Below are 8,330 nucleotides of genomic sequence, written 5' to 3'. Positions count from 1 at the left end.
AACAAAAAACAGCAAAAAAAAAAAAAAAAAAAAAAAAATTTAACCGACAAAACCAGGTTCACCTAAATTATGGTATTTGGCTGCCGGACTAATAGGCAGAGGTGGGACCAAGTCACTCTTTGGCAAGTCATAAGTAAGTCCCAAGTCTTAGCAGTCAAGTCCAAGTCAAGTCCCAAGTAAATACAGAGAAGGGCAAGTCGAGTCCAAGTCCAAGTCACATCAAAGCCAAGTCGAGTCCAAGTCCAAGTCCCAATCTTTTTCAAGTCCTGAACAAGTCATCAGGTACTCTTCACTTAATAATGCCATTATTAGACCATCGATCATAATTTTAGCACTTCCATCTAATCCACAGTATTTTTTTTATAAATACAGATTAAAATATGTTCAATGTTTCTGTCTTGTAATCTTTTACGACATATGCATGTGCATACCTGTGTAATATACACATGTGCATACCTGAGTAATCTGTACAAAACGGATAGCTACATGACACTCAGCACAGCTGCAAATATATATGTTTTTCCAAATTGCGGAGCCCACTGTAAGGATGAGTAATAATTTGACTGATGGTATTTCACTGCGCTAGGCCACAGATTTGCCTGCAAACAATTTATAGGCTGTCTGCCAGTGGTGACTCATAAGGGAAGCCAAGGTCAACACTTTTATATTATTTAAAAGATAATAATGACAGTAATTTATGAAAGTATTCATTTCTTAAGAAATACTAGACATTTGATGCTGTTTATCTAATTTGTAAATGGTGCACTGTCACTTTAAGCCCATTGTGTGCCACTGTCCACACGTTCTCGTAATGATCTTTTTTTACCAGCTCCGTTCAAATATAGCCTATGGCTAGTCCACAAACTCAAAACATTGTTTGTGCCACATGTATAGCACAATATTAACAATGATGAGCATGATATTAAGTTGGCACAAACAGCGTTCATTCCTTTGGAAAGAGAAGCATGTATGACATGATGCTTGCTTGACATTTTCTGTTTGCAATTAAAAGTGAATTATGAGCCTGGTAGCAGTAGCCACCTAGCTACAGTAGCTGAGTGGAATGCGTTTCAATCGGCATATCATGTGCTTCATGTAAATAAATTATTGAATACTTCAAGACTCACCAGTTCCATTACACAAGGCAAAGACAACTCTTCATAATATTCTTGTCCACTTTCCAAATCACAGTGAGTGCAGCTATGTCATAGTGACCTGGATCTCATAGTTTATAACAGTATAGTAGGCTAGTGAGAACCGGATAAATTCACAATCTCCTCTAATCTCGTATTTGTTGCCTCCACGATTTCTTTTTATATGTTTCTTATATTTAAAAGAAGATATCAATCATCATCAACAATGACAAGCCAGCTGGATCCTACTCGTTTTCTCTCCCTCTCGTGCGTGCTTAGATGTAATTCTCAATTAAATGCAGTAGCCTAGCATAAGTTAAGTTGGATGTTAATGGAGAGGACTCGAAAAGTATTATCTTTATGTAACATGCTGTTGGTGCTTTTTGACAAACGTTCTCTAACAAGAGTGCAAATCAGTTTGCAGTAAAGCTACTAGTGATTGGCTAAATGTTGGCCCTTCCTCTGTCTCTTGGTGCCCTACACACAGTGCGTAACGCGTGTGGGGGTAGTGGCAGTAGGCTACTGAACTGTGCTCTGGCCGCTTGTCTCCGCTATTTTTTTTTTAGTCGCAGGAAAGCGTCTCTGGGTTGACTGGTACACGATCAGGAAATTTAGTTTTTGATTCGAGACATGTCAAGTCATCACAAGTCAAAGAGGCAAAGTCCGAGTCAAGTCTTGAGTGAATAGTATTCAAGTCCAAGTCGAGTCGCAAGTCATGCCGAATTTTATCAAGTCAAGTCTGAAATCATTAAAATCATGACTCGAGTCTGACTCGAGTCCAAGTCATGTGACTCGAGTCCACATGTCTGCTAATAGGTATGTCTATCTTCCAGTCTTCCCTGGCGTCTCAGACCAAAAATAACAAACTTTATTTGATGGTGGCAGGCTAGGCCTACTTCCCGAATACAGAGCAACATTAGCCTATCTCATCTAAAAATGGCGTCTCTTCCGTTTTGCTACTTTAAGATGGATCGCTACTTCCGGTCATGCGGAACACCATTCACGGTGAATGGCAATAGCACAGATGATTTGCTTTAATATTAATATATGATATTAATATATTGATATTAATATATTAATTATGACCGCCGCGCAGCGAAGCGGCGGTCATATAGGTTTAGTCAGATTTTTTTTTTATTATTATTATTTTTTTTTTCGCATGCCCAAATTTCCGTCAATGATTCCCGGGACACTGAAAGACCGGGGTACACGAAACTTGGTGGGCATGTAAACCCACATGGATAGCATGGAACCATCGTTTTTCGTTTTGATCTGTAGCCCCCCCCCGCTGGACTGGACCCCCCGAAAGGAGGGTAGGGCAGACACAGTTTTCTGTGAATATCTCGAAAACCGTAGGGTTTAGGAGGACCATTTTTTTTTTGTATGTTGATCTCAAGGGGCCATGTCAACCCATTCCATAACCACTCATTCATGTATAGCGCCACCTAGTTAAACACAAAAAAGTAAAAATGAGGTGTTGTAATTGAAGGTATCTGTGAACTAACAGTCAAAACTGCACGAAATTGGAAGTGTAGGATCATTATGACACCCTCTGTATGCACGCCAAGTTTTGTGGAATTCCGTTCATGGGGGGCCACACAATAAATTAGTTTTCTGTGAATATCTCGAGAACCGTAGGGCCTAGGAGGTCCACCTTTTTTATGTATGTTGGTCTTAAGGGGTCATGTTAACCTATTTCATGTGCACACGCTATGCGTGCAGAATATATGTTATTTCAGAAGTGAACGCATGGCTTTTGTTGTGGATTTTCTTTTAACCTTGACGAGGAGTTACTCGCTCCTCTAAAGATCCACTCACGACAACGTAGCCGGCTGATTCGGCTGACTCGCACTCATAACCAGACCCGGCGGCAGACACAAATTCACGGACGGGCATTACACCGTTCAAGGGGGGCACGGTAACTTAAATTGATCACGGTAGTTTAAGCTGACACTTGACAAAACATTCTAATATGAAAATGTAGATGCAATTGTTGTAAAATGGTGCAGCTTCCGTGTGCAGGGATGGAGAGAGAGAAAGCGAGAGGGGATATCTGTTAGAGAACTGAGACGCGTGTGGAAAAAGTGCAAAAATAAATCCGCAGATAAAACCAAAATCCTCGTTCATTTGCTAACAACTTTCAGATAAAGTTAGGAAGTTAGCCCCGAAGTTACGGATAACTTCGGCGCTGAAGCGGTAACAAGCTCCCTATGTTCTCCAACTAGGCCAGAATAAAAAACACAGTAAAGGTTAACGCTATCAAACAAACCCAGAAACTACTAGGCCTACTTCTTCTAACTACGATACGAGACATAGCCTACAGTACCTGCGAGCGATAAGCCATATTTGTCATCGGATGACGGGTAGTGCAGAAGTGAAGTAGACTGCGCCACTAAAACCTCCTCTCCATTTATGTGATAGCTGGGCTTACCTAATGTTCCTGATTGATTAGCTACGGAATAATACAGAAGTTTTGTTTGCTACTTGCTATATTGACAAACTTAGCTTATAATATAGGCTAGGCTACATTTAATTAGGGCTCAAAATCAATCCATGGGATTGGGGAAGTGGGTTTGGTTGGTGCAGCTAAGCTCGTCCAGGGCGGGCATAGATGACTTCCAGGACGGGCCCGGCCCCCCAAAGCCCCCCCATGACGCCGGGACTGCTCATAACAACAACGTAACCGGCCCGCCTGGCTGATCCGACTGACCCAGGTAGGCTAGCCTACTCTCCATACAAAGCTTGCAATGTTTCGGACTGTCTTCGCGACCTAATTGCATTTTAAAGTAGGCTATGCGTGCAGAACATATGTTATTTCAGAAGTGAAAGCATGGCTTTTGTTGTGGATTTGCTTTTCACCTTGACGAGGAGTTACTCCCTGCTCTAAAGATCCACTCATGACAACGTAGCCGGCTGATTCGGCTGACTCGCACTCATAACAACGTAACCGCCCGCCCGGCTGATTCGACTGACCCAGGTAGATACTCAAGCAGCTCCATGAGCGTGCAGTTCGGACTGTCTGCACGACCTAATTGCATTTTAATATGCTACATCTATACACTAAATCTAATTATGTCTAGGCTACATGTAGAACATTGAATGTTATTTCAGAAGTGGAAAAATGGCTTTTGTTGTGGAATTGCTTTTCACCTCGAGGAGGAGCTACTCACTCTCGCAGATCCACTCATGACAACGTAGCCGGCTGATTCGACTGACTCGTACTCAACGTAGCCTAACCGGCCGGCTGATCCGACTAATGGCTTCTACATACGTAGCGCGACAATGTGACGTCAAAATGACGTAGATCTCTCTGGCGCGCCAGGGTTTTGGCCGTGTAGTACACGGTAGCACACCACTCATTTTTTTTTCAGACGAGCGTGACAAGGCGGAAACAGGAAGATGGACTAGTTCGAGTTCAGTTCAGTGTTTTGTACAGTCGTGAATTTTTAATAGTTTGCTGGATAAGTTAACAAAGTTACCAGTGAGAGTTGCAACACATGGAATTAAGAGGAAAGAATAGAAACGATTTATTTTCAAACAAAGGATATCTATTAAGGCCTGAACAAAATCTCTTTCCACTTCAGGAAATTACACAAACTCAGCCAGCTGCTAGCTAGCTAGCCAGCTAACTAAACTGTTTAAATTATTAAAATTTCCCTCGGGATGACTAAAGTACCTATCTATATACCCATCTATCTATCTATCTATCTACCTGTGCACACACCTTGGAAACTACATGATAATGATGATGGTAGTTGTGAATAGTAGCAACCAAAGTCTGAAGTACCATCACAGAGGCTAGCTACTGGTGTTTCTTACTGCAGCTTCTTCTGCTGTGTAAGTAGTTAATGTTAGTCTTTTCACAACAGCGACACCTCTGTTCAGGAGAATATTGCAACTAGTGTTGTGACCACCACGCGCGAGTATAAATGGTTACGGCGCTTCTGTGACGTCACATTGTCGCGCTACTGGTCGGGTGCGTCGAGTATGTGGGACGTTTAACCCGGATTGCTACTCAGCCGCTCCAATCTGAGTCTCATGGTCTGTGAGTCTGCAATGTTTCCTGCTCTGCGGGAAGTTAACCAGTTATCTCGGACTGCCTGCTCACTCAGTCGCTTGAGTTAATTTGTGGAGTTGTGGTTGCCTACGAAATTGTTACATTTTTGGCAGCTACGATGGCTAGGGCTAGGAGGCTAGCTAATGTTGCAAGAGGTTTGTGTGTGGCGCTGTTTATCGTTTTAGATTGAATTGTAGTAGGACTCAACTGATCCGAGTTAATGATACTAGAGACTCGCGACTCATGGGTTAATTTAAAGACACGGGTGAAAGATCCAAGTGAATCACAACTTAAACACCTTTAGTTGTCACGTGAGTATTTTCACTTCCCTGCTCTTCTATATGCATACGCACGCACCCATACACTCCCACATGCTAAGTTGTTAGTAATAATCACTGAATCCGAAATCAAGAAAATACATCGAGAAATATGTCACACACACATGCACCCCCACATGCTGATCAACAGAATAATTGTAAAACAGACAAATTGAAAATTGAACAAAGCATGCACGCATGCACATACACACACACATACTATTGAAGAGATACGTCCATAAATGTGGAATGATAAAAAATATCTAATTTGTCTTTCAGAACTTCAATGAAGGACTGGTCTCACCAAATCCTCTCCTCTACACGGAAATGTCTGACTTGGTGTCAGTGACTGTCACACCAGGGAAGGCCAGTGACCGCAAGCTGACCTTGCACCTGGGTGAAATTCCGGTGACTCATTTTTAGTTGAGGTTTCCCCCAACGAACTTGATGTGAGGTGCCTCGTGATGCTGGTGATGTCTGGCCATTTCACCTCCATTAGTACAAAGTGGGGAACCTGCAAAGGATCAACCACCTGACAATCTAGGCTTGCACCCAGATGTATCATAACGATGCTGCAGTGGGAGACCTTGACCTACCAGAGATCCACGTAGTGGTGGAGCACTTCTGGCTCCAGCCCCTGCCGCATATCTGCGGTTTGCCACGTTCCCTTGAGGATCCTCCCTGCCAACCACTGCTGGGTCTCATCTCTCCTGGCAGCAAGGACCTCATGGCTTGCTGTGAGCCTGCTCCGGGTGTATATATATATATATATATATAAAATTGGTTTATAGTTTGTTCATTGTGTTCATTTTGGGTGTGTGTTCATTTTGTGTATTTCTATGATGTCCACAAGTTTTTCAATAAAATATGTTTCTTGTTTACTTGTTACTTTACACTAACCTTTTATAGGGCATATATAATGTGGATTTCACTCTGCAGCGTCCCGATGTTTTTGTTTTTTTAATGACCAACTGGTTGGGTTACGTTTACCTGAGTGCGTGGCATGTGCAACAATGTGATTACAGAGTCCTCTACCAACACACAAAACAGCATATCCCCGCAGTCTTGCTGGCCGAAGTAGTGTTAGTAATAGCACGGTGAGTGGAACATATTAGCAAAAGTTTCTGAACCTTAACTCGTGGAACAACAACTAAAACTTTTGGGAAAGAAATAAGAGCTTTGTCTTCCATAGTGTTGCAACAATTTGCTACTTATGTGTGTTTCTATGGGGAAATGTTTTGGATATCATACAAATTATGGTCACATGTAGGACACATACACAAAGGCATTTAATCAATGATATACCAGTTTGGCTTTTTATGTAAGATTGCCTTTTACAATGTACCTACATAAAAGGCAATCTTACATAAAAAAGCCAAGCTGGTATATCATTGATTAAATGCCTCGTGTGTATATCTGTCCTTCATATGACCATCATTTGTATGATATCCAAAACATTTCCCCATAAAACACACCTAACTTTCACAAGTTAGGCTCTTTACTGTAGTCTACACAGGAAGGTGCATTTGTTATTAACATTGCAAGATGCTCAAACATCGCCCAGGTCTCAGACATTGACACTGTTGCAAGTAAGATGTCATCCTTCAATCAACTAGGCTTCAGTGACGTTTAGCACGAAAAACAGGGTAGGTAGCGTTTGTTTGTCATGCATATTTGTCATGCTAGAGTATGCATTATTGATGCATACTCTAGACAACGTTTTTGTTGACAAACCATAGCCATTTGTGTTGCATCTTTTTAATATTATTTGGCCAACGCACCACCTTCATAAAGACTGTTGTAAACAATAGCTATTTCGGCGTACTTGTTCCTTTTGCCCCTGACAGATTCAATATAGGGCAGCTGGCAACTTGGGAAAGACCTTGTGACAGCACGGAAAGACGGCTGACAGGAGGAAATAGACCCCGCGGGGCTACAATGGGTTAGCAGCTCATTGTGGCAGTAGCCCAGGCTTCACTAAGCTATGGGCTGCACCCTACTAAGCTACAGTACGACATAATGAAAAAATACCCCTAGAGTCAGCGAGAGCAGGGGCGGAAGATGACTCACTTGTGATAGACATGGTTACTGACCCTGGAACAAATTTGATTACGAGTAAGGAAAACATGTTTGTGGAAGCCACTAGTTCAGAGAAAACTGAGAAAAAGCTGCAGATGTGTGTGTGTGGTTGGCAGAAGGTTACAAGTCTAAAGGGCCTGAAAATTCATCAAGGGAAAAAGAAGTGCTTGGTAGAGGGAACACAGGGTCCCCGCATTGATAGCTATTTCTTAAGAAGTGCATCAAGTCAGTCGGTTGAAGTTCAGCGACAGGAAGAAACCCACAGTTCGCAGGACATCAGTACCCCTGTTGTTGAGGAAAGTTCTAGCACTGAGGCAGAAAGAGAGGCCAGTCAGCCAAGGAGGGAGAAGATTAATGGTCATAGGCCTGGGGTTAGATGGCCAGGTGTAGCAGAATGTAGAATGTGGGAAGATGTTAATAGTGATTTGGTCAGTATCCTGGGTCAGCTCAAGGGGACGGCTGAAAGCAAATTAGAGAAAATGGGAGACATTATTTATAGCTATGGTAAGGAAAGATTTGGGATTATTGAGATAAGGACAAAACGGCAACATGAGGTAGTCAAATCTAGGCGCCAGCAGGAGATAGATAAACTTATCAAGGAGAGGAGGCCGCTTAAGAAGCAGTGGAGAAAAGCTACAGATGATGAGAAGGAAGGTATTGACTGTCTACAGGCAGATGTGAGGGAGCGGTTGGCAGTGCTAAGAGCTGAAAATATTAGGAAAAATAGGAAGAAGAAATCACGAG

Source organism: Alosa sapidissima, chromosome 8 (assembly GCF_018492685.1).
Source record: "Alosa sapidissima isolate fAloSap1 chromosome 8, fAloSap1.pri, whole genome shotgun sequence".
NCBI lineage: Eukaryota > Metazoa > Chordata > Actinopteri > Clupeiformes > Clupeidae > Alosa > Alosa sapidissima.
The sequence above is the reverse complement of the archived record's forward strand: the minus strand, read 5'-3'. Positions refer to the sequence as shown.